The sequence below is a fragment of the Pseudophryne corroboree genome, chromosome 1, assembly GCF_028390025.1.
Source record: "Pseudophryne corroboree isolate aPseCor3 chromosome 1, aPseCor3.hap2, whole genome shotgun sequence".
Classification (NCBI taxonomy): Eukaryota; Metazoa; Chordata; class Amphibia; order Anura; family Myobatrachidae; genus Pseudophryne; species Pseudophryne corroboree.
In genome coordinates, this window is record NC_086444.1 from 400732976 (window position 1) to 400755718 (window position 22743).

The 22743-nt window shown below is 46.2% G+C and overlaps 1 protein-coding gene across 2 annotated transcripts in view; it reads right to left on the reverse strand.

Moving 5' to 3' along the window:
* The window catches only part of KIAA1671 (KIAA1671 ortholog), a 431335-nt gene extending 418593 nt beyond the window's left edge, over window positions 1–12742 (reverse strand). For both annotated transcript variants that reach the window (XM_063913220.1, XM_063913219.1), the window contains exon 1: window positions 12481–12742. The gene's annotated coding sequence lies outside the window, so the exon portion shown is untranslated. The remainder of the gene's footprint in view (window positions 1–12480) is intronic.
* Window positions 12743–22743: the final 10001 nt, after the last annotated feature.

The following is a 22743-nucleotide window of genomic DNA, read 5'->3' on the forward strand; positions in this document are numbered from 1 at the left end:
TATACTGCGGCCAATCCGGTGCTTGGCCGCACCCACTTTCCTTCACTCATCCAATCCCTGTGCACCATGGGGTACATAAGAGACTGCAGGATCAGTCTGCAGGCATCCTGGACTTTGTGTCTCTCCAGCGACCCATGTGAAAGGATCTGTTCCTGTTCCTCCTGTGTTCCTGGTTCTCTGCTTAAGAACTTGTACTCCTGGTTACTCTGCACAGCTCCGTGGAACTTCAAGGCCCAGCAATACCTGCAAATAAGGCTTCACACTCATCACCACCTTGTGTGCTTCAGCCTGCAGTTGAAGACTGACTCCAGGTGTGTTTCATTCCTCCACCTGTGATACAGCTTGCTGCTGCCAGTGCCTCATCACCTGCACTGTGAAGTCAGACTCCTGCCTCTGCTCAGGTTTGCCATTCTACACCTTGCTGCCTAAGTTTCCTGTTTTAAAACCTGCACTGGTTTCCAAACCAGAACCATTTCACAAACACTTGTTCTTCTGTATTATATATTACCGGATATTATTTTCTCAAGTCATCTGTCATCCATTGCCATAGACTTTCAGTTATCATACTGAGTGATTGACTTTATTCATCTGTTATTATTGTTTCTGCTACCATTCTGTGTTATATCATCTGCCAAATAAAATACCATTGCGCTCATGCGCAGGAACGTTATCCAGCCTCCTCGTTTTCTCCCATCTACCTCCACTGACCCACTAGCGCCCCCTCCGGGGACACAGCCCAAACACAATCTGACAGTAAGTCCAGGATCGATGGACTCGGATGGTGGACGGAGTGTGGGGTCAGAGGCCTTGCAAAATCTGGTCTCCCGTCTGGATGGTCAAGAGGTTGCGCAGCAGCAGATGCTTCAATTCCTGCAAGGGATGTCCTCCCGATTAGATACACTACAGCAATCCCTGCCTAGTGTACTCTCTCCTACTGTTCCTGTTACTCCAGCACCTGCCAGTGCTGTGAGTTCTTCTATGCCGGCTGCATCAGCTCCAGTGTCACGTCTGCATCTGCCCGTGCCGAGCAAGTATGATGGCAGTCCTCAGTTATGTCGCGGGTTTCTCAATCAATGTGAAATACAGTTTGAGTTATTGCCACATAATTTCCCCACGCCAAGATCCAAGGTTGCCTACATCATCTCCTTACTCTCTGGATCTGCTCTGAGTTGGGTGTCTCCTCTGTGGGAACGTGCTGACCCTCTGATTAACAACTACACAGACTTCGTGTCAACCTTCAGACGGATCTTTGACGAGCCTGGTCGTGCGACATCAGCTTCGGCAGACCTGATCCAACTTCGTCAAGGTACCCGAAGCATGGGACAATATGTCATCCAGTTCCAGACGTTGGCTGCAGAGGTTCAGTGGAACAACCAAGCTCTGGTAGCAGCTTTCTGGCACGGACTCTCGGATCGGATCAAGGATGAACTGGCGACCCGTGACATTCCTGTTCAACTGTCTGATTTGATCTCCCTGTGCATTAAGTTGGACTCTCGCATCCGCGAACGCAATAATGAACGCGCTCGGAGTGAGCCATGCAGATCAAGGTTCATACCTTCTGTACAGTTCCAGTCTCCCTCTTCTGACGAGCCTATGCAGATAAATAGGTCCCGCCTAACTCCTGAAGAGCGGGCAAGAAGAATACGTGAGAGACTCTGCCTATACTGTGCTGCTGCGGGCCATCAGATTAACTCCTGCACGGTGCGTTCGGGAAACGCCAGATCCTGACTTGTAAGGGAGGAGTCAAGTTAGGATCTTTCAGTCAAGCTCCTTCTCAACAAGACCTCATCCTTCCAGTGATGCTAGAGACTCCAGTTGGGCTCCAGTCTGCGTCAGCATTAGTGGACTGCGGTGCTGCAGGAAACTTTATCACCCAAGCTGCGGTAAATAAATTTTGCCTATCTACCTGTGAACTTTCTTGTCCAGTTTACATTACTGCTGTGGATGGTAGTCGAATCTCCAAGGGGAACATTTCTCATCAAACTGTTCCAGTGGTTCTGGGAGTTGGATTTCTCCATTCTGAACTGATCAAGTTCCTGGTCATCCCTCAAGCCACCCAGGAGATTGTCTTGGGCATGCCCTGGCTCCAGCTACATAATCCACAGTTTGACTGGTCAACGTTGCAGCTTACCTCATGGGGTTCACATTGTCATCAATCCTGCTTAGCCCAAGTGTGTCCCATTAAGTCTACCGAAGTAAAGACACAGTCAAGTCTCCCAGCAGCTTATCAAGACTTCTCAGACGTCTTCTGTGAAAAGGCTGCTGATATCCTGCCGCCCCATAGGGAATGGGATTGTCCCATCGATCTCCTTCCTGGCAAGAAGCCACCTAGGGGCGCACCTACCCGTTGTCTGTTCCTGAAACTGAGGCGATGAGTAATTACATCAGAGAGAATCTTCAGAAGGGATTCATCCGTCCGTCATCATCTCCCGCTGGTGCAGGTTTCTTCTTTGTTAAAAAGAAGGATGGAGGACTGCGTCCATGCATTGACTATCGGGGTCTCAATGACATTACTATCAAGAATAGTTATCCATTACCACTCATTACCGAATTATTTGACAGAGTTAAAGGAGCCCGCATCTTCACCAAGTTAGATCTCCGCGGTGCCTATAATCTCATCAGAATCCGGAGTGGTGACGAGTGGAAGACAGCTTTCAACACTCGAGATGGCCATTATGAATACCTGGTAATGCCATTTGGGTTGAGTAATGCTCCAGCAGTGTTCCAACACTTTGTGAACGAAATCTTTCGTGATGTCCTGTATAAGTACCTCGTTGTTTACTTAGATTATATCCTTATCTTCTCCCAAGACCTTCCATCTCATCGTCTACAAGTTTGTGAAGTTCTCCGACGTCTTCGTGAGAACCGGCTCTACGGGAAACTATCTAAATGCACCTTTGAAGTTCCCTCTATACCCTTCCTGGGTTATATAATTTCCGGATCGGATCTTCAGATGGACCCGACAAAATTGGAAGCTATTGCCAATTGGTCCATTCCAAACTCTCTCAAGTCTATCCAGCGATTCCTGGGTTTCGCCAACTACTATAGAAAATTTATTCGAGGATTCTCCACTCTCATCGCTCCTATTACCAACCTGACTCGGAAAGGGGCAGACCATTCCAACTGGTCAGAAGAAGCCTTGGCAGCCTTCCAGAAGATCAAGCTAGCCTTTATGTCTGCTCCAGTGCTGTCTCAGCCAGATGTCAACAGACCATTCGAGTTGGAGGTAGATGCCTCTACAGTTGGGGTTGGAGCTGTTCTCTCCCAGAAGGGATCCGATGGGAAAGTCCACCCTTGTGGATTTTATTCTCGAAAGTTTCTTCCTGCAGAAGCTAACTACTCCGTGGGAGATCAAGAACTACTGGCGATCAAGCTGGCTCTCGAGGAATGGAGATATCTCCTAGAAGGGGCCAAACATCCGTTTAATATCTACACGGATCATAAAAACCTGCTATATTTAAAGGCAGCTCAGTGCCTTAACCCTCGCCAGTCCAGGTGGGCTATGTTTTTCTCACGTTTTAATTTCAAGCTTCATTTCCGCCCAGGTTCGCAGAATGTGAAAGCCGACGCGTTATCCCGATCCATGGAATCTGAAGAAGGAACATCTGACTCAGTGCCACATTCCATCCTGAGTCCCGTGGTTTTCGCTGCATCTCAAGTCTCCCCAGCTCCTCCTCCTGGTAAGACTTTTGTTTCCCCAGATCTCCGTCCCAAGTTGCTATCTTGGGCCCATCAATCCAAGTTCACTGGTCATCCTGGGGTCCTGAAGACCTTCAAGTTCCTTTCTGCTACATATTGGTGGCCAAAGATGAAAATGGACATCCAGGATTTCGTGGCATCCTGTCCTAAATGTGTGCAGCACAAGACTCCTCGTCAGTCTCCAGCAGGTCAGTTACAACCACTGTCTATCCCTAGTCGTCCCTGGTCACACCTGTCCATGGATTTTATCACCGACCTTCCTCCTTCTCAAGGACATAATACCATTTGGGTTGTAGTGGACAGATTCACCAAGATGGCTCATTTTGTTCCTCTCCAGGGTCTCCCTTCTGCCCCAAAACTTGCCCAAATCTTCCTACGGGAGATTTTCCGCTTACATGGTTTACCCTCTGAAATAATATCTGACCGGGGGGTACAGTTTGTAGCGAGGTTTTGGAGGGCCCTCTGTTCTGCCATGCAGGTCAAACTGAAGTTTTCATCTTCATACCATCCTCAGACGAATGGGCAGACAGAGAGGGTCAATCAAGAACTTGAGACTTTTTTAAGATTATATGTTTCATCTTCCCAGGATGACTGGTTCGATCTGCTCCCATGGGCCGAGTTTGCCCACAACTTTCGATACCATACTGCCACTGAAACGACACCATTCTTTGCAGTATATGGGCAACATCCCCGTGTACCTGATTTCCAAGAACTCCCTCATATGGATGTTCCTGCTGCCACTACTGCTCTGACTCAGTTTTCATCTATTTGGAGAAAAATTCACGTTTCCCTCAAAAAGGCCTCCAGTCGGTACAAGGTCTTTGCCGACCGCAAGAGACGTGCGGTTCCCCATTTGAAACCTGGGGACAAGGTTTGGCTATCAACCCGTAACCTCCGTCTCAGGGTCCCATCCATGAAGTTTGCACCACGCTTCATTGGTCCTTACCCTGTCGAAAGAGTCATCAACCCAGTGGCCTATAAATTAAAGTTACCATCTTCCCTTCGTATACCTAACGCTTTTCATATTTCTCTCCTCAGACCTCTAGTCCTAAACCGCTTTCAGAATACTCTTCCAGTAGGTCCCAAGGTTCGAACTCAGCGGGGCGTGGAATTCGAGATCAACAAAATTCTGGACTCCCGTTGTCGGTATGGATGTCTCCAGTACCTGGTCGATTGGTCCGGTTATGGCCCAGAGGAGAGAAGTTGGGTGAATTCGTCCGATGTCCATGCTCCTAGGTTGGTCCGTGTCTTCCACAGCACTCATCCCTCCAAACCACGTGGGTGTTCGGTGTCCACCCCTAAAGGAGGGGGTACTGTCAGGAATCGACTTACCAGGCTGACATCCGTCCGCCGCTGCGGACTCCGTCCTGGCTCCCTGCGGTCACCTGTCACCTATGCCCCTGCCATGGGACATCATCAAGGGCCTGGGAACACTCCTGAGACAGCGGGCATGTAGCGCGCCGCGTTCCTGCTAGGCCGCAGCGTGGGCGCCGCCATGACAGTCTGTAAACAGCCAGTATACTGCGGCCAATCCGGTGCTTGGCCGCACCCACTTTCCTTCACTCATCCAATCCCTGTGCACCATGGGGTACATAAGAGACTGCAGGATCAGTCTGCAGGCATCCTGGACTTTGTGTCTCTCCAGCGACCCATGTGAAAGGATCTGTTCCTGTTCCTCCTGTGTTCCTGGTTCTCTGCTTAAGAACTTGTACTCCTGGTTACTCTGCACAGCTCCGTGGAACTTCAAGGCCCAGCAATACCTGCAACCTGCAAATAAGGCTTCACACTCATCACCACCTTGTGTGCTTCAGCCTGCAGTTGAAGACTGACTCCAGGTGTGTTTCATTCCTCCACCTGTGATACAGCTTGCTGCTGCCAGTGCCTCATCACCTGCACTGTGAAGTCAGACTCCTGCCTCTGCTCAGGTTTGCCATTCTACACCTTGCTGCCTAAGTTTCCTGTTTTAAAACCTGCACTGGTTTCCAAACCAGAACCATTTCACAAACACTTGTTCTTCTGTATTATATATTACCGGATATTATTTTCTCAAGTCATCTGTCATCCATTGCCATAGACTTTCAGTTATCATACTGAGTGATTGACTTTATTCATCTGTTATTATTGTTTCTGCTACCATTCTGTGTTATATCATCTGCCAAATAAAATACCATTGCGCTCATGCGCAGGAACGTTATCCAGCCTCCTCGTTTTCTCCCATCTACCTCCACTGACCCACTAGCGCCCCCTCCGGGGACACAGCCCAAACACAATCTGACACCTGGCTTTCTCCTCCAGGAGAAACACCTTTTTCTGGACTATGCCCAGAATCATTCCTAGGAACAGCAGACGTATCGTCGGAAAAACGCTGCGATTTTTGGAATATTTAGAATCCACTCGGGCTGTCATAGAACTACTTTAGATAGTGCTATTCCGACCTCCAACTGTTCTCTGGACCTTTCCCTTTTCAGGATATCGTCCAAGTAAGGGATAATTAAGATGCCCTTTTCTTTGAAGAGAATCATCTTTTCGGCCATTACCTTGGTAAAGGCCCGGGGTGCCGTGGATAATTCAACGGCAGCGTCAGAAACTGATATTGACAGTTCTGTACCACGAACCATAGGTACCCTTGTTGAGAAGGGCAAATTTGGACATGGAGGTAATCCTTGATGTCCAAGGACACCATATAGTCCCCTTTTTTTTTTTTTTCGGTTCGCTATCACTGTCTGAGTGACTCCATCTTGATTTGAACCTTTGTATGTAAGTGTTCAAAAATTTCAGATTTAGAATATGTCTCACCAAGCCGTCTGGCTTCAGTACCACAATATAGTGTGGAAGACTAATACCCTTTTCCTTGATTGTAGGAGGGGTACTTTGATTATCACCTGCTGGAAATACAGCTTGTGAATTTTCCCAATACTGCCTCCCTGTCGGAGGGAGCCTTTGGTAAAGCAGACTTCAGGAACCTGCGAGGTTCTGCAGTCTACTTCCCTTTCCTCTATGTCTGGGCAGATATGACTGGCCTTTTGCCCGCATGCCCTTATGGGAACGGAAGGATTGAGGCTGAAAAGACAGTGTCTTTTTCTGCTGAGATGTGACTTGGGGTAAAAAGGTTGGATTTCCCAGCTGTTGCCGTGGCCCCCAGGTCCGATGGACCGACCCCAAGTACCTACTTTCCTTTATACGACCATACTTTCATGTGCCGTATGGGATCTGCATCACCTGACCACTGTCGTGTCCATAACATCTTCTGGCAGATATGGACAACGCACTTATCTTGATGCCAGAGTGCAAATATCCCTCTGTGCATCTCGCGTATATATATATATATATATATATATATATATATATATATATATATATATATATATACATACTGCATCCTATTAAATGCTCTATATCACTAAAATATTTTCAGTCAGGGAATCCGACCAAGCCAACCCAGCACTGCATTTCCAGGCTGAGGCGATCGCTGGTCGCAGTATAACCACCGTATGTGTGTATATACTTTTTGGGATATTACTCCAGCTTCATATCAGCTGGCTCCTTGAGGGCGGCCATATGATAAGCGTGTGAGCGCCTTATCCACCCTAAGGGGTGTTTCCCAACGCGCCCTAACTTCTGGCGGGAAAAGGTATAACGCCACTATTTGCTATCGGGGTAAACCCACGCCTCATCACACACTTCATTTTATTTTATCTGATTCAGGAAAAACTACGGTAGTTTTTTCACTGCCACATAATACCCATCTTTGTGGTACTTGTAGTATCAGAAATATGTAACACCTCCTTCATTGCCCTTAACGTGTGGCCCTAATGAGGAATACGTTTGTTTATTCACCGTCGACACTGGATTCAGTGTCCGTGTCTGTGTCTGTGTCGACCGACTAAGGTAAACGGGCGTTTTAAACCCCTGACGGTGTTTTTGAGACGTCTGGACCGGTACTAATTGTTTGTCGGCCGTCTCATGTCGTCAACCGACCTTGCAGCGTGTTGACATTATCACGTAATTCCCTAAATAAGCCATCCATTCCGGTGTCGACTCCCTAGAGAGTGACATCACCATTACAGGCAATTGCTCCGCCTCCTCACCAACATCGTCCTCATACATGTCGACACACACGTACCGACACACAGCACACACACAGGGAATGCTCTGATAGAGGACAGGACCCACTAGCCCTTTGGAGAGACAGAGGGAGAGTTTGCCAGCACACACCAAAAACGCTATAATTATATAGGGACAACCTTATATAAGTGTTTTCCCTTATAGCATCTTTATATATATGTCTAACGCCAAATTAGTGCCCCCCCTCTCTGTTTTAACCCTGTTTCTGTAGTGCAGTGCAGGGGAGAGCCTGGGAGCCTTCCCTCCAGCCTTTCTGTGAGGGAAAATGGCGCTGTGTGCTGAGGAGATAGGCCCCGCCCCCTTTTCGGCGGGCTCGTCTCCCACTCTTCAACGGATTCTGGCAGGGGTTAAATATCTCCATATAGCCCCCGGAGGCTATATGTGAGGTATTTTTTGCCAAATAACAGGTTTCCATTGCTGCCCAGGGCGCCCCCCCCAGCGCCCTGCACCCTCAGTGACTGCCGTGTGAAGTGTGCTGAGAGCAATGGCGCACAGCTGCAGTGCTGTGCGCTACCTTAAGAAGACTGAAGAGTCTTCTGCCGCCGATTTCTGGACCTCTTCTCTTTTCGGCATCAGCAAGGGGGCCGGCGGCGCGGCTCCGGTGACCCATCCAGGCTGTACCTGTGATCGTCCCTCTGGAGCTAATGTCCAGTAGCCTAAGAAGCCAATCCATCCTGCACGCAGGTGAGTTCACTTCTTCTCCCCTAAGTCCCTCGATGCAGTGATCCTGTTGCCAGCAGGACTCACTGTAAAATAAAAAAACCTAAAACTAAACTTTTCTAAGCAGCTCTTTAGGAGAGCCACCTAGATTGCACCCTTCTCGGCCGGGCACAAAAACCTAACTGAGGCTTGGAGGAGGGTCATAGGGGGAGGAGCCAGTGCACACCACCTGATCCTAAAGCTTAACTTTTGTGCCCTGTCTCCTGCGGAGCTGCTATTCCCCATGGTCCTTTCAGGAACCCCAGCATCCACTAGGACGATAGAGAAAAGTGGTGTGGTTGTTTCAAGATGCACAATAAGGAGGCATTTGAAGAAAAATGGGCTGCATGGTCCAGTCGCCAGAAGAAAGCCATTACTACGCAAATGCCACAAAGCATCCCGCTTACAATACTCCAAACAGCACAGAGACCAGCCTCAAAACTTCTGGAATAAAGTCATTTGGAATGATGAGACCAAAATTTTACTTTTTGGCCACAACCGTAAACGTTACATTTGGAAAGGAGTCAACAAGGCCTATGATGAAAGGTACACCATTCCTACTGTGAAACACGGAGGTGGATCGCTGATATTTTGGGGACGCGCGAGATACAAAGGCACTGGAAACTTGGTCAAAATTGATGGCAAGATGAATGCAGCATGTTATCAGAAAATACTGGAGGAAAATTTGCACTCATTAGCCCGGAAGCTGCGCATGGGACGTACTTGGACGTTCCAACATGACAATGATCCAAAACACAAGGCCAAGTCGACCTGTCATTGGCTACAGCAGAATAAAGTGAAGGTTCTGGAGTGGCCATCTCAGTCTCCTGACCTCAATATCATTGAGCCACTCTGGGGAGATCTCAAACGTGCAGTTCATGCAAGACAGCCCAAGAATTTACAGGAACTGGAGGCTTTTTGCCAAGAAGAATGGGCAGCTTTACCATCTGAGAAAATAAAGAGCCTCATCCACAACTACCACAAAAGACTTCAAGCTGTCATTGATGTTAAAGGGGGCAATACACGGTATTAAGAACTGGGGTATGTAAACTTTTGATCAGGGTCATTTGGGTAGTTTCTGTTGTCATTATGATTTAAAAAGAGTAAACACAGTTGTTTGACAATAAACGGCTTCACCCAACCACTAACCATGAGTGAAAGAAAAGTTTGTGAGTTATCATTCATATTCTCTGACAAATGGCCAGAAAATCACAAATTCTGCTAGGGTATGCAAACTCATGAGCACAACTGTATTATATATATATATATATATATATATATATACACACATACACATGTACACACACATATACACACACACTCCGGAGTCAATTTGAAAAATGTTCATAAAAAGCTAATCTGGTAACAAAATTACCTTTATCTGCATATTTGTGAGTATTATTACGTATAGTCTCTAAAATGCTTTGTAACAGAGTATATTAAAGGATAACCAGAATCTGCTGTAGCTTCACCTTTAATGGTTTACCTTTCACCTTTAATACAAAAGAAAACAAAACAAAAACCCACAGAACATAACTCACAGTAAACAACATTTAACAGTAACTGATCTGCAAGTAGTAAGTGTATAGGGAGTAATGACCAAATTGGGCCTCCCAGTACACACACTCTTGCATTGAGGTTTAGCTTTGATTTTATAGACTGTAGTTTATTGATTTGTACAATTCTTGAAACTTTTTTGTACAATTCTTGAAACTTACATTAAGGTTACCCCAGACAGAAGTGACCTGAGCGTCTAAAACACTGTTGATCACTAAATGCCAATGGTGACCGGTGGATACTGCAAATGGTTGTCACTTATCTGCCAGAGAGCCAAATGCCAAAACCATCTATAACTAATTTCCACCACAGATCCTCCATTACCCAGCATGTAGACGGAAAATAAACCGTATTTAGCCAATGTACTTTTAGCTGCACGTCTAACAATCCTTCTGTGTACATATTTGCTATTAGTGAAGTATCCTATTCATTCCTGGAGGACAAAACCAATGCGGAACAGCTCTGTGCATAGAAGTATTGTATGATTTCTATAAAAGGTAATGTTAGAGGCAATCCATCCTATTATGATCAGAACAAAGTCATTGCTAAAATACACAGAACAATGAATTCTCCAACGTCAAGTTCCTTAAAAAGCAAGGCTTGGGTATAAAAGGCAGCGCATGGCATTGTGGTAGCAGAGCGTTGTCTTCCAGTCAAACACAAAAGATAAATACAGGGTGGAATGACACCGCAAGGACTAGTTTTTAACTTCTAGGAATGGAGACATTAACCTATGATGTATAAAATCAATTAAAAAAAGTCTAAATGGCAATAAAAAGTAGGAGAGAAAAAAAATCAATTATTAAATTAACTAATGAAATAAGCATCATTAGCATGGAGATAAATCACAGAGAGAACAGCCAGAGCGCTTGTCACTAGAGGAATGCATTTACAGTCAGTGCAGGTTGCACACCACACATCCACTATTTCATCTTCAGAACTCGGACCTGCTGAATTCCTTAGGAAAGTATTGTTATTCTTACCACTCACCACTTATACACAATCAGTCTGACTGCAAAGCAGGATTCATTTCCCACATAAACAGTATGGTCCATGCTCCAAAGCACAGCGATGGGGGAGGAATGGGAACTTCCCTTCTCTGCTGTAAATTCTATTAAATGTACATGTTTTTATTTGGGGGATGGGGGAGGGGTGTACAAATCTGTTATTATTTCATTTATTTTCTCTGTGACGATTAGCTGTATGTAGGATAGGCACTGTAGGAGTGCACTGACCTTTGGAAGCCACTGATATTTCTGTGCATGGGAATACTGTATATAGTGCTTGCAATTCCCTAATAAGGGAATATTTTCCACCTTTCCTTTTTATTGTTCGTTCTCCATTCTATCCCTGCTAGTTGAGCCTCGGTTTGCGAAGGGTTAACTGCAAAATGCTTCCACAGGAGAGAAGTTGTGTTTTAATATTCTACTCATTTAAAAAAATATCAGGAAGTTGACAACAAAAAATAATAAACATTTTTTTACCCAGATTAACTCCTGCAAAACCAGTTGAAATGATTCAAGTCATGTGAATGGAATAGAACAAAAATGTAATTGTAAGCTCTTCAGGATAGATGTTTAAAAAAAGCCAATATACCATACGATGCCAAGTACTCTAACAAACTAAGGCGAATGAATCCTAAACAGACCTATAGTTGTTCACAGTTAAAAAAAAATAATTCCAGTGCATTTTTAAGCAACCTTGACTAAAACATAAGGGGAATGGGGGGGGGGGGGTTTATATATTGCATCTTACAGTATCTCCTGACTTAAAGATTTTTGTTTGCAGCCCTATAGCGCTGTGTACAAAATTCTGGGATGAGATTGGGCCACGAGTGGGGCAATCTAGGGTTCTGTTGCCGATGCTTCCACGCCATCACAACGGCAACTTGCCCTCCTTGTGGCTAATTGGACAGACCCCATGGAATCTGCCTGGAAAATACATCCAGAACTTCCCACATGTAACTATCATGGGAGGACTACAGTGTCCCACAATGCTTCAGGAAGCATGGAAACATGAGGCTGACCCTTGGCTCAGCTAATAATAATAACAATAAATTATGATGCTGACCATATGACTGCAGCCCACATACAGCAACAGGGCACACACTGAAAGGCAGATGTTTGCACGCCTTCCTCATCACTGATACATGCGCTGTGCTCACTAACTTATTGGTATTAATGACTTATTCTGGCTGTGCCAGGAGGCTGCGGGTGAGGTGCTCAGCCAGTCAGCTAGCCACAGGTACAGGTGTAGAAGTTTCCCTATGACAGGCAGTCTGCAGCTCAGTACAGGATCCCAGAGGCTTTATCCCTATGGGGGGAGCTGCTGCCGCCACAGATGCTTGCACACTGGGTAGTTGGAAAGTTTCCGGTAACCCGGAGCGGGAGGCGATCTTACCTGGCCGGCCGCCCTATCGCCCCTTTGTTCCTCGGGTGCCCGATCTCAGCGCCTCTCTTCCTCTTTCTCCATATTCCACCTGCCCAAACATGGACAGCTCCGCCCGGCCAACCCAACCTGCTGTGCCTGCAGCCCGGCCACGCCCACTGCCCTACCGTGCCGTGCCTTCCACAAGGAACCCCCGCCGGGACAAAGGCCGTGCAACCTAGCCTGTTTGTTAGCTGTATGGGCGGGACTAGGGGCTTGAAAGCGGCTTTGTTAGCATGGCAACCTGTGGCTGCAGATAAGAGCCCGGTGAGGTGACCGTTCAGCGCCACCGCCTGGCCATCTGCTGAATGGCATCTTTCCTCTGTGCAGCTGTATAATTATTATACTGTAATTAGGGATGAGCGGGTTCGGTTCCTCGGAATCCGAACCCGCCCGAACTTCATGTTTTTTTACACGGGGCCGAGCGACTCGGATCTTCCCGCCTTGCTCGGTTAACCCGAGCGCGCCCGAACTTCATCATCCCGCTGTCGGATTCTCGCGAGGCTCAGATTCTATCGCGAGACTCGGATTCTATATAAGGAGCCGCACGTCGCCGCCATTTTCACACGTGCATTGAGATTCATAGGGAGAGGACGTGGCTGGCGTCCTCTCCGTTTATAGAGAAGAGAGTGAGACAGTAGAGAGAGACACAGTAGTAATTTTGGGGAGCATTAGGAGGAGTACTAGTTACTTGCTGAAGTGATAGATAGTGTGACTGTATATTACTAGAGATGAGCGCCTGAAATTTTTCGGGTTTTGTGTTTTGGTTTTGGGTTCGGTTCCGCGGCCGTGTTTTGGGTTCGAACGCGTTTTGGCAAAACCTCACCGAATTTTTTTTGTCGGATTCGGGTGTGTTTTGGATTCGGGTGTTTTTTTCAAAAAACCCTAAAAAACAGCTTAAATCATAGAATTTGGGGGTAATTTTGATCCCAAAGTATTATTAACCTCAAAAAACATAATTTGCACTCATTTTCAGCCTATTCTGAACACATCACACCTCACAATATTATTTTTAGTCCTAAAATTTGCACCGAGGTCGCTGTGTGAGTAAGATAAGCGACCCTAGTGGCCGACACAAACACCGGGCCCATCTAGGAGTGGCACTGCAGTGTCACGCAGGATGTCCCTTCCAAAAAACCCTCCCCAAACAGCACATGACGCAAAGAAAAAAAGAGGCGCAATGAGGTAGCTGACTGTGTGAGAAAGATAAGCGACCCTAGTGGCCGACACAAACACCGGGCCCATCTAGGAGTGGCACTGCAGTGTCACGCAGGATGTCCCTTCCAAAAAACCCTCCCCAAACAGCACATGACGCAAAGAAAAAAAGAGGCGCAATGAGGTAGCTGTGTGAGAAAGATAAGCGACCCTAGTGGCCGACACAAACACCGGGCCCATCTAGGAGTGGCACTGCAGTGTCACGCAGGATGTCCCTTCCAAAAAACCCTCCCCAAACAGCACATGACGCAAAGAAAAAAAGAGGCGCAATGAGGTAGCTGTGTGAGTAAGATTAGCGACCCTAGTGGCCGACACAAACACCGGGCCCATCTAGGAGTGGCACTGCAGTGTCACGCAGGATGGCCCTTCCAAAAAACCCTCCCCAAACAGCACATGACGCAAAGAAAAAAAGAGGCGCAATGAGGTAGCTGACTGTGTGAGTAAGATTAGCGACCCTAGTGGCCGACACAAACACCGGGCACATCTAGGAGTGGCACTGCAGTGTCACGCAGGATGTCCCTTCCAAAAAACCCTCCCCAAACAGCACATGACGCAAAGAAAAAAAGAGGCGCAATGAGGTAGCTGACTGTGTGAGAAAGATAAGCGACCCTAGTGGCCGACACAAACACCGGGCCCATCTAGGAGTGGCACTGCAGTGTCACGCAGGATGTCCCTTCCAAAAAACCCTCCCCAATCAGCACATGATGCAAAGAAAAAGAAAAGAAAAAAGAGGTGCAAGATGGAATTATCCTTGGGCCCTCCCACCCACCCTTATGTTGTATAAACAAAACAGGACATGCACACTTTAACCAACCCATCATTTCAGTGACAGGGTCTGCCACACGACTGTGACTGATATGACGGGTTGGTTTGGACCCCCCCCAAAAAAGAAGCAATTAATCTCTCCTTGCACAAACTGGCTCTACAGAGGCAAGATGTCCACCTCATCTTCACCCTCCGATATATCACCGTGTACATCCCCCTCCTCACAGATTATCAATTCGTCCCCACTGGAATCCACCATCTCAGCTCCCTGTGTACTTTGTGGAGGCAATTGCTGCTGGTCAATGTCTCCGCGGAGGAATTGATTATAATTCATTTTAATGAACATCATCTTCTCCACATTTTCTGGATGTAACCTCGTACGCCGATTGCTGACAAGGTGAGCGGCGGCACTAAACACTCTTTCGGAGTACACACTTGTGGGAGGGCAACTTAGGTAGAATAAAGCCAGTTTGTGCAAGGGCCTCCAAATTGCCTCTTTTTCCTGCCAGTATAAGTACGGACTGTGTGACGTGCCTACTTGGATGCGGTCACTCATATAATCCTCCACCATTCTATCAATGTTGAGAGAATCATATGCAGTGACAGTAGACGACATGTCCGTAATCGTTGTCAGGTCCTTCAGTCCGGACCAGATGTCAGCATCAGCAGTCGCTCCAGACTGCCCTGCATCACCGCCAGCGGGTGGGCTCGGAATTCTGAGCCTTTTCCTCGCACCCCCAGTTGCGGGAGAATGTGAAGGAGGAGATGTTGACAGGTCGCGTTCCGCTTGACTTGACAATTTTGTCACCAGCAGGTCTTTCAACCCCAGCAGACCTGTGTCTGCCGGAAAGAGAGATCCAAGGTAGGCTTTAAATCTAGGATCGAGCACGGTGGCCAAAATGTAGTGCTCTGATTTCAACAGATTGACCACCCGTGAATCCTTGTTAAGCGAATTAAGGGCTGCATCCACAAGTCCCACATGCCTAGCGGAATCGCTCCGTGTTAGCTCCTTCTTCAATGCCTCCAGCTTCTTCTGCAAAAGCCTGATGAGGGGAATGACCTGACTCAGGCTGGCAGTGTCTGAACTGACTTCACGTGTGGCAAGTTCAAAGGGCATCAGAACCTTGCACAACGTTGAAATCATTCTCCACTGCACTTGAGACAGGTGCATTCCATCTCCTATATCGTGCTCAATTGTATAGGCTTGAATGGCCTTTTGCTGCTCCTCCAACCTCTGAAGCATATAGAGGGTTGAATTCCACCTCGTTACCACTTCTTGCTTCAGATGATGGCAGGGCAGGTTCAGTAGTTTTTGGTGGTGCTCCAGTCTTCTGTACGTGGTGCCTGTACGCCGAAAGTGTCCCGCAATTCTTCTGGCCACCGACAGCATCTCTTGCACGCCCCTGTCGTTTTTTAAAAAATTCTGCACCACCAAATTCAAGGTATGTGCAAAACATGGGACGTGCTGGAATTTGCCCATATTTAATGCACACACAATATTGCTGGCGTTGTCCGATGCCACAAATCCACAGGAGAGTCCAATTGGGGTAAGCCATTCCGCGATGATCTTCCTCAGTTGCCGTAAGAGGTTTTCAGCTGTGTGCGTATTCTGGAAAGCGGTGATACAAAGCGTAGCCTGCCTAGGAAAGAGTTGGCGTTTGCGAGATGCTGCTACTGGTGCCGCCGCTGCTGTTCTTGCGGCGGGAGTCCATACATCTACCCAGTGGGCTGTCACAGTCATATAGTCCTGACCCTGCCCTGCTCCACTTGTCCACATGTCCGTGGTTAAGTGGACATTGGGTACAACTGCATTTTTTAGGACACTGGTGAGTCTTTTTCTGACGTCCGTGTACATTCTCGGTATCGCCTGCCTAGAGAAGTGGAACCTAGATGGTATTTGGTAACGGGGGCACACTGCCTCAATAAATTGTCTAGTTCCCTGTGAACTAACGGCGGATACCGGACGCACGTCTAACACCAACATAGTTGTCAAGGACTCAGTTATCCGCTTTGCAGTAGGATGACTGCTGTGATATTTCATCTTCCTAGCAAAGGACTGTTGAACAGTCAATTGCTTACTGGAAGTAGTACAAGTGGGCTTACGACTTCCCCTCTGGGATGACCATCGACTCCCAGCGGCAACAACAGCAGCGCCAGCAGCAGTAGGCGTTACACGCAAGGATGCATCGGAGGAATCCCAGGCAGGAGAGGACTCGTCAGACTTGCCAGTGACATGGCCTGCAGGACTATTGGCATTCCTGGGGAAGGAGGAAATTGACACTGAGGGAGTTGGTGGGGTGGTTTGCGTGAGCTTGGTTACAAGAGGAAGGGATTTACTGGTCAGTGGACTGCTTCCGCTGTCACCCAAAGTTTTTGAACTTGTCACTGACTTATTATGAATGCGCTGCAGGTGACGTATAAGGGAGGATGTTCCGAGGTGGTTAACGTCCTTACCCCTACTTATTACAGCTTGACAAAGGGAACACACGGCTTGACACCTGTTGTCCGCATTTCTGGTGAAATACCTCCACACCGAAGAGCTGATTTTTTTGGTATTTTCACCTGGCATGTCAACGGCCATATTCCTCCCACGGACAACAGGTGTCTCCCCGGGTGCCTGACTTAAACAAACCACCTCACCATCAGAATCCTCCTGGTCAATTTCCTCCCCAGCGCCAGCAACACCCATATCCTCCTCATCCTGGTGTACTTCAACACTGACATCTTCAATCTGACTATCAGGAACTGGACTGCGGGTGCTCCTTCCAGCACTTGCAGGGGGCATGCAAATAGTGGAAGGCGCATGCTCTTCACGTCCAGTGTTGGGAAGGTCAGGCATCGCAAACGACACAATTGGACTCTCCTTGTGGATTTGGGATTTCAAAGAACGCACAGTTCTTTGCGGTGCTTTTGCCAGCTTGAGTCTTTTCAGTTTTCTAGCGAGAGGCTGAGTGCTTCCATCCTCATGTGAAGCTGAACCACTAGCCATGAACATAGGCCAGGGCCTCAGCCGTTCCTTGCCACTCCGTGTGGTAAATGGCATATTGGCAAGTTTACGCTTCTCCTCCGACAATTTTATTTTAGGTTTTGGAGTCCTTTTTTTTCTGATATTTGGTGTTTTGGATTTGACATGCTCTGTACTATGACATTGGGCATCGGCCTTGGCAGACGACGTTGCTGGCATTTCATCGTCTCGGCCATGACTAGTGGCAGCAGCTTCAGCACGAGGTGGAAGTGGATCTTGATCTTTCCCTAATTTTGGAACCTCAACTTTTTTGTTCTCCATATTTTATAGGCAGAACTAAAAGGCACCTCAGGTAAACAATGGAGATGGATGGATTGGATACTAGTATACAATTATGGACGGACTGCCACGGTTAGGTGGTATAAAAAAACCACGGTTAGGTGGTATATATTATAATAATAATACAATTATGGATGGACGGACTGCCTGCCGACTGCCGACACAGAGGTAGCCACAGCCGTGAACTACCGCACTGTACACTGGTTGATAAAGAGATAGTAGTATACTCGTAACAACTAGTATGACACTATGACGACGGTATAAAGAAAGAAAAAAAAATACCACAGTTAGGTGGTATATATTATAATAATAATACAATTATGGATGGACGGACTGCCTGCCGACTGCCGACACAGAGGTAGCCACAGCCGTGAACTACCGCACTGTACACTGGTTGATAAAGAGATAGTAGTATACTCGTAACAACTAGTATGACACTATGACGACGGTATAAAGAAAGAAAAAAAAATACCACAGTTAGGTGGTATATATTATAATAATAATACAATTATGGATGGACGGACTGCCTGCCGACTGCCGACACAGAGGTAGCCACAGCCGTGAACTACCGCACTGTACACTGGTTGATAAAGAGATAGTAGTATACTCGTAACAACTAGTATGACACTATGACGACGGTATAAAGAAAGAAAAAAAAATACCACAGTTAGGTGGTATATATTATAATAATAATACAATTATGGATGGACGGACTGCCTGCCGACTGCCGACACAGAGGTAGCCACAGCCGTGAACTACCGCACTGTACACTGGTTGATAAAGAGATAGTAGTATACTCGTAACAACTAGTATGACACTATGACGACGGTATAAAGAAAGAAAAAAAAATACCACAGTTAGGTGGTATATATTATAATAATAATACAATTATGGATGGACGGACTGCCTGCCGACTGCCGACACAGAGGTAGCCACAGCCGTGAACTACCGCACTGTACACTGGTTGACAAAGAGATAGTAGTATACTCGTAACAACTAGTATGACACTATGACGACGGTATAAAGAATGAAAAAAAAACCACGGTTAGGTGGTATATATTATAATAATAATACAATTATGGATGGACGGACTGCCTGCCGACTGCCGACACAGAGGTAGCCACAGCCGTGAACTACCGCACTGTACACTGGTTGATAAAGAGATAGTAGTATACTCGTAACAACTAGTATGACACTATGACGACGGTATAAAGAAAGAAAAAAAAATACCACAGTTAGGTGGTATATATTATAATAATAATACAATTATGGATGGACGGACTGCCTGCCGACTGCCGACACAGAGGTAGCCACAGCCGTGAACTACCGCACTGTACACTGGTTGATAAAGAGATAGTAGTATACTCGTAACAACTAGTATGACACTATGACGACGGTATAAAGAATGAAAAAAAAACCACGGTTAGGTGGTATATATTATAATAATAATACAATTATGGATGGACGGACTGCCTGCCGACTGCCGACACAGAGGTAGCCACAGCCGTGAACTACCGCACTGTACACTGGTTGATAAAGAGATAGTAGTATACTCGTAACAACTAGTATGACACTATGACGGTATAAAGAATGAAAAAAAAACCACGGTTAGGTGGTATATATTATAATAATAATACAATTATGGATGGACGGACTGCCTGCCGACTGCCGACACAGAGGTAGCCACAGCCGTGAACTACCGCACTGTACACTGGTTGATAAAGAGATAGTAGTATACTCGTAACAACTAGTATGACACTATGACGACGGTATAAAGAAAGAAAAAAAAATACCACGGTTAGGTGGTATATATTGTAATACAATTATGGATGGACGGACTGCCTGCCGAGTTCCGACTGCCGACACAGAGGTAGCCACAGCCGTGAACTACCGCACTGTACTGTGTCTGCTGCTAATATAGACTGGTTGATAAAGAGATAGTATACAATACATACAACAATATACTACTATACTGGTGGTCAGGCACTGGTCACCACTAGTCACACTGGCAGTGGCACTCCTGCAGCAAAAGTGTGCACTGTTTAATTTTAAATTAATATAATATTATGTACTCCTGGGGGCTCCTGCTATAACAACCTGCAGTGCTCCCCAGTCTCCCCCACAATTATTATAAGCTTTGCCTTTTATACATTGATGTGCAGCACACTGGGCTGAGCTGAGTGCACACAGACTGAGTCACACTGTGTGACTGGCTGCTGCTGTGTATCGTTTTTTTTCAGGCAGAGAACGGATATAGCAGAGAACGGATATATTATATTAAAATAAATAAAAGTTAACTAACAACAACTGCACTGGTCACTGTGGTAAACTCTGTCTGACTCTGCACAATCTCTCTCTCTCTTCTAATCTAATTTCTAATGGAGAGGACGCCAGCCACGTCCTCTCCCTATCAATCTCAATGCACGTGTGAAAATGGCGGCGACGCGCGGCTCCTTATATAGAATCCGAGTCTCGCGAGAATCCGACAGCGTCATGATGACGTTCGGGCGCGCTCGGGTTAACCGAGCAAGGCGGGAGGATCCGAGTCTGCTCGGACCCGTAAAAAAAACATGAAGTTCGTGCGGGTTCGGTTTCAGAGAAACTGAACCCGCTCATCTCTATATATTACCTGACTTGTGGGGGAGACACTGACAGTGGGGAGCAGTTAGAGTCTGAGAGCAGGACTCAGGAGTACATATAACGTACAGTGCACACTTTTGCTGCCAGAGTGCCACACTGCCATTGTGACCACACTGACCACCAGTATAATATATATTGTGATTGTCTGCTTAGGAGTACTACTTGCAAGTTGCTGATAGTGTGACCAGTGACCTGACCACCAGTCACCACCAGTTTAATATATATATATATATATATATATATATATAATTGTATATAATATATATATAATATTGTATACCACCTACCCGTGGTTTTTTTTTTTTTCTTTCTTCTTTATACATACTACTATAGTAGCTTACTGTAGCAGTCTGCGGTGCTGCTGAGCTGACTGTGTCCAGCAGGTCCGTCATCAGTCATTACATAATAAATATATATACCTGTCCGGCTGCAGTACTAGTGATATTATATATATATATATATTGATTTCATCTCATTATCATCCAGTCTATATTAGCAGCAGACACAGTACGGTAGTCCACGGCTGTAGCTACCTCTGTGTCGGCAGTCGCTCGTCCATCCATAATTGTATACCACCTACCCGTGGTTTTTTTTTTTTCTTTCTTCTTTATACATACTACTATAGTAGCTTACTGTAGCAGTCTGCGGTGCTGCTGAGCTGACAGTGTCCAGCAGGTCCGTCATCAGTCATTACATAATAAATATATATACCTGTCCGGCTGCAGTACTAGTGATATTATATATATATATATTGATTTCATCTCATTATCATCCAGTCTATATTAGCAGCAGACACAGTACGGTAGTCCACGGCTGTAGCTACCTCTGTGTCGGCAGTCGCTCGTCCATCCATAATTGTATACCACCTACCCGTGGTTTTTTTTTTTTTCTTTCTTCTTTATACATACTACTATAGTAGCTTACTGTAGCAGTCTGCGGTGCTGCTGAGCTGACTGTGTCCAGCAGGTCCGTCATCAGTCATTACATAATAAATATATATACCTGTCCGGCTGCAGTACTAGTGATATTATATATATATATATATATTGATTTCATCTCATTATCATCCAGTCTATATTAGCAGCAGACACAGTACGGTAGTCCACGGCTGTAGCTACCTCTGTGTCGGCAGTCGCTCGTCCATCCATAATTGTATACCACCTACCCGTGGTTTTTTTTTCTTTTCTTTCTTCTTTATACATACTACTATAGTAGCTTACTGTAGCAGTCTGCGGTGCTGCTGAGCTGACAGTGTCCAGCAGGTCCGTCATCAGTCATTACATAATAAATATATATACCTGTCCGGCTGCAGTACTAGTGATATTATATATATATATATTGATTTCATCTCATTATCATCCAGTCTATATTAGCAGCAGACACAGTACGGTAGTCCACGGCTGTAGCTACCTCTGTGTCGGCAGTCGCTCGTCCATCCATAATTGTATACCACCTACCCGTGGGTTTTTTTTTTTTCTTTCTTCTTTATACATACTACTATAGTAGCTTACTGTAGCAGTCTGCGGTGCTGCTGAGCTGACAGTGTCCAGCAGGTCCGTCATCAGTCATTACATAATAAATATATATACCTGTCCGGCTGCAGTACTAGTGATATTATATATATATATATATTAATTTCATCTCCTTATCATCCAGTCTATATTAGCAGCAGACACAGTACGGTAGTTCACGGCTGTAGCTACCTCTGTGTCGGCAGTCGCTCGTCCATCCATAAGTATACTAGTATCCATCCATCTCCATTGTTTACCTGAGGTGCCTTTTAGTTGTGCCTATTAAAATATGGAGAACAAAATTGTTGAGGTTCCAAAATTAGGGAAAGATCAAGATCCACTTCCACCTCGTGCTGAAGCTGCTGCCACTAGTCATGGCCGAGACGATGAAATGCCAGCAACGTCGTCTGCCAAGGCCGATGCCCAATGTCATAGTACAGAGCATGTAAAATCCAAAACACCAAATATCAGTAAAAAAAGGACTCCAAAATCTAAAATAAAATTGTCGGAGGAGAAGCGTAAACTTGCCAATATGCCATTTACCACACGGAGTGGCAAGGAACGGCTGAGGCCCTGGCCTATGTTCATGGCTAGTGGTTCAGCTTCACATGAGGATGGAAGCACTCAGCCTCTCGCTAGAAAACTGAAAAGACTCAAGCTGGCAAAAGCACCGCAAAGAACTGTGCGTTCTTCGAAATCCCAAATCCACAAGGAGAGTCCAATTGTGTTGGTTGCGATGCCTGACCTTCCCAACACTGGACGTGAAGAGCATGCGCCTTCCACCATTTGCACGCCCCCTGC